Genomic DNA, 9,997 nt, shown 5'->3' on the forward strand with positions numbered 1-9,997 from the left:
AGACAGTTGGTCTGGGAACCTTAAGAGAAGCACTGCTTTAAATGTATACTGAACATACAATTTGAAATAAAATGTTTCACTTTAGAACACAATTGAACATAAAGTAAATGAAATATAAGTTATGGCTATCTTGGAAGTGCTACTTCAAATTTAGAAATATTTAGGTTGTTGGTGTTACGGTGACATCTTGTAGTAAGCAGACCTTTGTCTTTATCCAAATTAAGTGCCACTGAAATAAAAAAAAAGTTAGGTGCCAATTCAATTAACTTGATATCAGTGACTGACATGCTGATTAAATTTACTAGAGGAAGTCCTACTGAAATTTAGTAGTCCTTAGAAGTAGTACTGAGTACAATAGTCAGAATGTCAGCCAGTGGAATGTGACTAAGGCCAAGCTAAACAGGGTGCTGGAAAGATATATATGTGACTCTCAACCTTTTCAGGGTTAAATGCAACAGTGACAGTTTGAAAAAAAAACTCTTTCCCCCTGTACTGTGTTCCCAGTCTGAAGCCCTGAGAGTTGTTACCAGCCATGGAGGAAAAAACACAGAGGCACAATATGGGGTGGAGGGGAGAAACCCACCTAAAGTGGAGCAGTGGGGAAATTTTTGACTAACAAGTAGAAGGTTGCCGGTTCGAATCCCTGTTGGTATGTTTCCCAGACTATGGGAAACACCTGTATTAGGCAGCAGTGATATAGGAAGATGCTGAAAGGCACCATCTCATACTGCACGGGGAGGAGGCAATGGTAAACCCCTCCTGAATTCTACCAAAAAAACCATGGGGCTCTGTGGTCACCAGGAGTCAAAATCAACTTGACGGGACACTTTACCTTTACAATATGGACTGATAACAGATGGGGGTGGGCAATTTGCATCAGGAAATTGGAGTGGGAGGAATTGATTGACTCCAATCAAAACCACCCTCCTGCAGCTGCTTTTAGGTAGTGGGGAAGCACTGGAAAGATGCATTATGTATCTCTTATAGTACTTACTGAGGTGAGTCTCACGATCAGTGAGACTCGCCGTAAGGGGGCGGGCTTAGCTCGCTCTCCCCGCAGATGGTCAGTCCTGCAGCCCTGGGAGGCCGGATCAGCTGCCCACATGACTGCTGGCTCCGTTACGGAGCTTGTGAGGGCTGTGGGAGATGCTCTGCGTGAGCGGGCAGGGCATCCTGGAGAGACCTTCAAGCCTGCTTGCAGCCTCCCGGTCGGGGGTCTCCTTATGTGTTGCTGTGGCATGGAGTCACACCGCAGCAATACACGATCAAATAAACGGGGTTAGTGGAGCACTCACTCTGCTAACCCCATTTAAGGGGAGGGCTGCAGAAGTGGGTCACCTGCTTTGGAGAAACCAGGTTGCCTGCGAGCCCGGTGATTCTCATGCTCCACCGAAATCGGGCTAGGATCCCTTAGCCCGATTTTGGCCAATTGTGAGAATCGCCTCCTAGTTTAGCCTTTACTTTGGATAGTGTGGTCTTATAGTGGTAGTTCAATTGTGAGTAAACTTACTTAGGAAGTTACATGAAAACCAGTGGCATTTACCTCAAAGAATGTGTCTCAAATCAGGCTGCACATTTCATCTTAATTTTTCCTCAGTCTGCTATAAGCATGCTTCAATTTGGCAACGTTTCTGGCACAGTTGAATAAGCATACAAGGACTTCTTAAACTGTATAGTTTTAAGTATTTGCAATCTTTTATGAATTTCCTTGTTGGAACAGGACAGGGTTACACACCCTGTTTATGGCCAGTCAAATGTTGCCTGAAAGTTCACAAGCTGAGCATGGTGGTGATAGCTATCTTCTAGCATTTGGTCCACAGAGGTACAATACCTCTGAACAGTTATGTACAACAATTAACCTGGTAGGCTTTTTCTCCATAAATTTATGTTATCTTTTTAGAAGCCATCTAAGATGGTAGTCATTAAAATATTTTAATGCAAATTCCATATGTTAATCATGTATTGTATGAAGAAGAAACCTGGACTCATGTCCAATCTATGTCTAAAGGTCCTATGTCTTTTTCTGACACTATTTCTAGTCAATTCAATGAATGATCCTGGGAACTGTTATCAGGAAGAAATAATAATCTCTATCCACAATTAGAAGTAATTGTCTCTCTTTATCCACTTTCCCCACACAGTTTATAATTTCATATATTTCTAACATGCGCCTCCCTAATAATTATTTTTCTAAACTGAAAATACCCACATAGATTAGCCTTCCCACTTACAGAAGCTGCTCCAATGCCCTGGCCATTTTAGTTGCTCCTTGCTGTATATTTTTAGCTCTATGATGTCTTTTTTGACATTAGGTAAACAGAACCTCATTTGTTCACTCGTGATCCAGTCCCTGTTTTCATGAGTGCCCCAAGGCACAAAAATAGTTCCTATGTAGTAGAAAATTGGTTGTGATATTTCAAATTACATGTGTTGGTCAGAACAGGAAGGATTTACATTTCTATCTGCCAGTTGTTGTTTCAGCCTAGATGGAATAAAATGAAGGGTTTGTACCCTCAGATCTCAGGTAGATTTATCTTTTTGCCTTTATAAGTAAATTTATAAGTGGATTTTGTTGCAGATAAGTTACTTAACCTTCATAAATAATTGAACAAAAAGCAAACCTTAACTGAGAAACAAGAGTTTGATGTTTATTACTTACTAGGCTAAGAAAACAATAAACAGGTTAACAGGCTCTTATGTAGAGAGAGGGAGAACCTCTCAGTTTGAATTTAAGTCAGCAAGTGAAGAGGAAACAAATAAACAGTGTGGCTCCACCCCCAGGCCAGTACATAGATACATTCAAATTAAAGAAGCATGCCCTCTACAAATAACTGAAAAAATGTCTATGGAGAAATCCCAACAGATTTATCTTTTTATCTCAGGTAGTTTGTAAGTACGAACAGAGATGGACTTACAGTCATACTGACACTCTGAGGCTCTTTAATTTCTAGGCACTTGAGGTAGGGGTGTGTAGAACCCCCCTGGAAAACTTCACATCTTATAGAAAATTGGCTGGCTTTCCTTGAAAATTCTCAGATGTTTCACATCAAGAGGAACATAGAAATCTGCCTCAAATTTTACTTTTTCAGTATTTCAATATCATCCCTACTCCACAGCCATTCTGACACTGAAGAACATGTGCCTTCGCAAAAGCAATTTTGAGATTCTGGTGAAGGCGTACTTGTATAAAAATACGACTTTGAAATTGTTCATCTACCTAGATTCTTCAGGCTGACCAGTTTAAACTATTTCCTAATGTATCCCTCCACAGCAACAGTTCTATGAAGATAGATGTTATGGAGAAGCAGCCACCAGCAATAGCCAAACTATGTAAGGAGGTAAAATATTAGTTGATGTAAAGAGATCACCTTCACCTTTCTTACACATTGCTGCCAACATCAATCAAGTCATCTATTTTAATGAAAGACTCCTCTGTCATCTCTGCTCTTTTCTATGGCACATCTCATTTATGCACAGTTCTTTTTTATGTATTGAATATCATGGGGAAAATATCTACAGTGAGTCTTCTCTTCCCTCTGCTTTATCTGTTCCTATCCAATTAGCTTTGGTCAGAAAGCCCCAGTGAATTGTAACCTGCATGATGAGTTCCTTAGAGAGGTATAACAATATAGCATAATTTGAATGAGGCAAATTAAGCCTTCATTTAATCAGTGTCCAAAGTGGGTTGTTCATGTTTGCTAACCACTACATAATATGATCTGTAGATGCTGACTTGATTCCCAGTCCTGTCTTCGTTAAAGTTCTCATTAATATGAATCATTTATTTTAACAGCCCTAATTCATACATTACTTTGAACATGGTGATGAACTCTAGTAGAAGAGATTCTATGTCTTTGTCTCTACAAATAATTTTAAAAGAAAACATGTATCACCTTAATGAACCACAGTCAAAGAAGACATCCATACAAAAAGAATTCTAAGCAGCAATACAGGATGGCAGGTCCTAACACCTGATTCCAAATATACAGAAGCAGAAGGCTGGTGAAGTAATCCAGCTTGGTCTGTATTATTATTATTATTATTATTATTATTATTTTACATTTATATCCCGCTCTTCCTCCAAGGAGCCCAGAGCGGTGTACTACAGACTTGAGTTTCTCCTCACAACAACCCTGTGAAGTAGGTTAGGCTGAGAGAGAAGTGACTGGCCCAGAGTCACCCAGCTAGTATCATGGCTGAATGGGGATTTGAACTCGGGTCTCCCCGGTCCTAGTCCAGCACTCTAACCACTACACCACATTGGCTCTCAAAGGTTGACCACCATTGCAACTTGGTAAGGTAAAGTGTGCCATCAAGTCAACAACAGAGCCCTGTGGTTTTCTTTTGGTAGAATACAGGAAGGGTTTACCATTGCCTCCTGCTCAGTATGAGAGTGTGCCTTTCAGCATCTTCCTATATCGCTGCTGCCCGATATAGTACCAGCAGGGATTTGAACCAGCAACCTTCTGCTTGTTAGTCAAGCATTTCCCCACTGCGCCACTTAGCTTTGTATGCAGAAAGCAGAGTTGAAAAACTCAGTTTGAGGCTGGTGTGAGACTCTCTTCTGCATCATGCAGCCTTGGTTCCCAGCTGCCACTGTCCTCCACATATGTCCTATCATGAGCCATGCCTCCAGTTCAAGGAGAGACTTTCCCATGCCTCACAGTCAAGACTACCTCTTCCCCAAGTGCTGGCATATGTTTTTGTTCCACTTTCTACCACAAACATACCTTGTATGTCAGGGCCCTGAGCAGGAGATGGTTGTTCCAGTGTGTGGTGTAGTAAGGCTCATCCTTGAAGTCACTGGCCCACATGTTCTGCAGTGTTAGAAGGGTGTGGCAGAAGCTGCACCTTTGCAAAAGGTTGCTTTGGAGATGAATACATGTGAAGAGGATGGGGAAAGCAACTTTTGCTGATCTTTCCTCCCTCTAAAAGTGCAATTTGGCTGCAAGGAATATGTCCCTGAGAGTTATGTAGCCCTCAAGTAGGACTGAAATATGTAAAAGAAGGCAGGTCTCCTGGAAGGAATTTCAGCAGGTGCAGCTTGTCATGAAAAAAGAATGAAAAGGCAGGTACACCATTTCTTTTGTCAGAAAAGCCATACCTGCTGAAATTCCATCTTTTGTTCATTTCTTAGAGGCACAGGAGATTGTCCTCATTTACATATGCCGCCTTACCCTCAGGGATGTATTCCGGGCAAGGTAAGTAGCATTGAAGGAGAACCCAAGGCTCTCCAGTTGCTGTTTTATTACAATTTCTATCATCCCCAGGTGAAGTAAATTGTGTCAGGTTGGCCATCCTTGGTCTAGTAATTTGTCAGAACATTACATTAAATACATAGTTTATGTATTTACTGACTGATTGTTCTTGGAGTCTTGTATACTGAATAAATTATTTATCCTTTAAAGCATTATATGTTTGGGTCTGGGTGTATTTGAGCATATTATAGCCCATTCTTTGCTTGACACTGTTCAGGCGGATGCATTCCAGGAGAGTCCTGCTGATCTGTGATTCAATAGGTGGTGGTAGCTACTTCTTTTAAGGATAGGTTTGGGGGAGATAATGGCCAGGATGGGCTACTAGAAATGGTCTTACTTTGGCTTATTAGTTGATTCCTTATATGAAATTTCAGGTACATCGCAGTATAATCAAAATATGAATACATTATATATAAAAAGAGAGTGCATCAAATACTTCTATGTCTTTTGTCAAGCATTAAGGATGCATGATCTACAGATACTCTGTCACTCCAAAGAAATTCCACAGATTTTGTTAAAAGTTTCCTCAGAATTTCGCAGATACTTCACCTGTGCTGGAGTGTTCAATTTTGAATTATATTTCCATGTTAGGTAAAATTAAATGGCAACATATTCATTACAAAATGTGGATTTGTGAAGGGGACTTAGAAGACATCCATCACTATTATAGAGAACAGCATTTTTTCAGAGTTAAAACTTCTTTAAATCCATATAAATAATAAATAAGATGTTTGTGTGTGTTAGAGTTTGGTAACAACGTGGGTAAGATATAAAGGGCTTACAAACCACAGCTTTGAAATGTATGCATCTGAATGGAAGAGGGAGCTGCAAGTTTCAGTGTTTAAAAGAGCTTAAAAAGCTGCATCTAATATTGCTTTCATTCTGCTGAGAAACTTGTGGAATTTGGAACAATGCAAAGCATGGGTGAATTTGCACAATCAAGGAAAAGTCCACACGTTATGAATTCCACCTGTCACACTTCATTTCTAAGGGGTTTTTGTTTATTTGTTTTTGGTGAGGAGAGAAGTCACTATGTGGCCATATTTATATTTTATTTCCTTTTAAATCTAAGCCATGGGGAAAGTCACTACTTGGTGATTTCCTTCTATCAAAAATGACACAGAGTCTTTGCTATGATTAAAGAGATGGGCATGCAAGCTTTCTAGCAGGTACACAGAACAAGCCTGGACATACAAGTCTCACTTGACCACACCCTGGTGCTCTCAATTTTATATTTTAATTATATTTTCCATATCTTCACTGAATATTTTAAATATTCATAATGCCTTTGGATGCCTTTTTCCTCCCTGCAGCTTGTATAATTTTAATATATTTGACCTCTTTTATGAGGGGGGAGATTCTAAACTATATTTATTAAATAGCATGCTAAATTTCTAAACAAAGCAGATTTCCATTCCCCTCATGATTATGCATTAGTTTAAAAATTTGCCTAACAAGGCCAACAATAAATATTCTCTAGGCACACAAACAGAAGTACTTTTCTACATTCTTGCTCAGAATTGCCAGATAATTTGCATTTGACCTGTGCCTCTGAGTCAGAATGCAAATGAGTTTCCCCCCCACCAGGCTGAATTCTAATCTGCCCTTAATTAAGGTAGAAAAATTAAAGAAGTTACATTTTTAATTCACTAAATAATCAACTCAATTTTTATTTGATTTTAATAACACGGTGATTATCTCGGTCCTGATCCTATGCCCTTATATTCCATTTCCACATCTTTAGGAGTTCCCAAACTATGTTCTGCAGCTCATCAGCATGTTGCAAGAGAACTGTCAGGGTGTAATAATAGATGAAGAAAATGTGTTACTTTCAGATGGTCCTAATAAAGGTACTCCGTTATTTTCCCACTGCAGGTTCAACATGATGGTAGGAATCAGAAAAGTAGAGATGAGTAAATTTTTCCAAACTCATCGCAGATTAACTCAGAACAAACCAGACTTCTGAAAATAAAATGGAAGAACTCAGGTTATTTTTCAAAGACGGTTTTGAACCCTAACTTCTTTCAGTTCTCAGAATTCCTCTCTACCAGCTCTTTGTCTGCAGAAACAGCCTTCTCCTTCATCCTGTAACATACATATTGAGTGGCAGGGTGACAGAAGCAGCAGCAGCTGTGGTACATAACAGAAGACGAGAGGAGCTTTGTGCTTTCTACTGCTAACTGCAGTAGTTCCTCAATATGATCCTGTTACTCACTCAGGAGACTGTTCACTGTATCTCTGCATGACTTATACATACCTGTACACACAGCTGCGGAGGCACAGCAAGGAAGCAGCTTACTTAGGGAGCAAGAGGATGTTAGATTGAATCCCCATCGGTGTGCTTCCCGACTGTGCCTAGTAAATATATATTTATAGTCACCTGTATTGGGCAGCAGTGATATAGGAAGGTGCTGGAGGCGGATGCTCACTTCAGTGACAATGGCAAAAGCATCATCTCATACTGCATGGGGAAAAGGCAATGATAAATCACTTCTGTATTTAACCAAGCAAACCACATGGCTCTGTGATTGCCAGGAATCAACACCAACTCAATGGCACAATCTTTCCTTTCTTTCCTACACACATACAACATAATGGCTGCATTCAAATGCAATGTGGAATCAGAGTTGAAGGGGCCAGAGATTACCAAATGTGTTATGTCCAAATGCATGCAACCCCAGTCCTGTTTGGAAAGCAACCTGAGGTTGTGCTCTGCAGACTTGGCTTGTAGTGGATTTCACTACTCATACCCATGGTTTGAGTTATTTATTTATTTATTTATTATTTATTTTTGCATTTTTATACCACCTTTCGTTAAAATATAGCCCCAAGGCGGTTTACAAAAGTTAAAAACATACAATAAAAAACACAATAAAAACAACATACTAAGAGTATAAAAACATATTAAAACAGGCATAAAACAATACAAGAAATAAAAACACCCAGAAGCAGCAGTTAGGGAGTGTTATGAGCGAATGCAGAACTGGAGGCTGCATTCACTGTAACTGAAGGTGAGGAAGGAAGCTCCTCCCTCTCACTGGCTGTGCAGGCTGTCCTTCAAGCAAGGAGGAATCCCGCACATTCAGTTCCCCCTCCTCTCTGCACTCTCCTTTTTGTCCGAATGCGAACAGGAGAGCAGGGGGTGGGGGTGGAGAGCGGAACCACGGGTCCATTGGACAGTGTTCTGCATTACATGCAAATTCAGCCAATGTCTGAATAGTGCGATAGCATGCACAGCTTGCTGAACTGCCATTTAAGAGCAAAAAATAAAAATAAATAAATAAAAATGTTTGTAATTCATGAAGCAAATAGTTTGTCTCACAGCCTCACTAGTTTGCCTTTTGCCAAACACAGGACCAAAAGCTGGGAGAAAGGAGTGGCAATAATTTGTTGGGTATTTCAGGGCCAATGAATTATCTTTGTCTCAAACTCAGTTTTCTGCCTTGGGTAAGTACTTGTTTCCATTTAATCCAGCATTCTGTTTCCAGCACTGGACAGCAAAATGATTGCTGAAGGGGCTTCTATGGGCAGAGCAGGAGTGAAGCAGGAAGAGAAGTTTTGGGTGCATTGAGCTGAGGGGATTTGTGGCAGGAGTGGCTTGGTCTAGTGGGTGGGAATTGTAGCTTTTCCACTTGCCAATACCAAATGCCAGTGCTACCAGCCAAGCACCAAACAATCCTCTGCGCCCAAATCTGTAAGTACACTAATATATCTATATCTATTTGTGTGTGTGTGTGAGACAGAGAGAGAGAGAGAGAGGACAAGGAATTTTTTTGTAAAGCAATCCTGAACTGATGCATATTAACATAACTTACATTGACAGTGACCATGAAAATATGAAGTTTCTGGAACTACTTTAGTGTGAAAATCCAGACTGCATGCTTTTAATAAGTCTGAGGCTCAGCACTTTACACTTAAAGTTGAATACATGATTTAGTTATTCTGAAATGTTAATTCCTGTTGTATATATTTAGAACCTGAGTAGTCAACGTACATCCAGGTTTTTTCTTTGGGAGTGTTGACTGCATGAAGAATCCGGATTTGATGTACTCAGTGCTGCTGCATATAATACCACATTTGTCCTTCTCTACCTCCCCTCCCTCTCAATCACCAGACACAGCCAGCAACATAGATTTCATTCATTCATTTATTCATTTATACTTGCATTTGTAACTGCAAACCCTTTGCATTGCTTCTGGGCATATTTACAAAAAAGATTAGAAGCATAAATTACCACAGCAAATCAACTGCTTACAACAGATGTGCTGACAGTTTGAATGTGTCCTGGGTAATGTGGTTCTCCAAGCTGTTACTTTCTGTCAGCCTCTCTCTTCTCCCAAGGTCTTCCCTTTGGTGAATAACACATACTGTAGGACAACTAAGTCTCCACTTGCTTTGGAGCATATTTGCACTATACAGCTTGCTCTGAAACAGCCCATGGAGTATACGCTTTCAAATTCCTAGTTAGTGGGGCAGACTAAATATTAAGATAAAATCAATATTGTATAGAACTCTCCTCATGTAAACTTTTCAACAGTGGAACTGGCTTGAATAGTAGTAGATTCTTTGCTGGATTTTCAGACAGAAGCTACAGGTGAAACTCGGAAAATTAGAATATCGTGCAAAAGTCCATTAATTTCAGTAATGCAAATTAAAAGGTGAAACTGATATATGAGACAGACGCATTACATGCAAAGCGAGATAAGTCAAGCCTTAATTTGTTATAATTGTGATGATCA

At 39.9% G+C, this 9,997-nt stretch overlaps 1 long non-coding RNA gene across 1 annotated transcript; it reads right to left on the reverse strand.

Annotated features, from left to right (window-relative positions):
* Positions 1–6,912: 6,912 nt before the first annotated feature.
* On the reverse strand, positions 6,913–7,721 carry LOC128351425 (uncharacterized). Its single transcript, XR_008319771.1, has 2 exons — positions 7,639–7,721; positions 6,913–7,220 (listed from the first exon to the last, which is right to left on the reverse strand). It is a non-coding gene; the product is annotated as an uncharacterized LOC128351425 (long non-coding RNA).
* Positions 7,722–9,997: the final 2,276 nt, after the last annotated feature.

This window comes from Hemicordylus capensis, chromosome 3, assembly GCF_027244095.1.
Source record: "Hemicordylus capensis ecotype Gifberg chromosome 3, rHemCap1.1.pri, whole genome shotgun sequence".
NCBI classification, from domain to species: Eukaryota; Metazoa; Chordata; class Lepidosauria; order Squamata; family Cordylidae; genus Hemicordylus; species Hemicordylus capensis.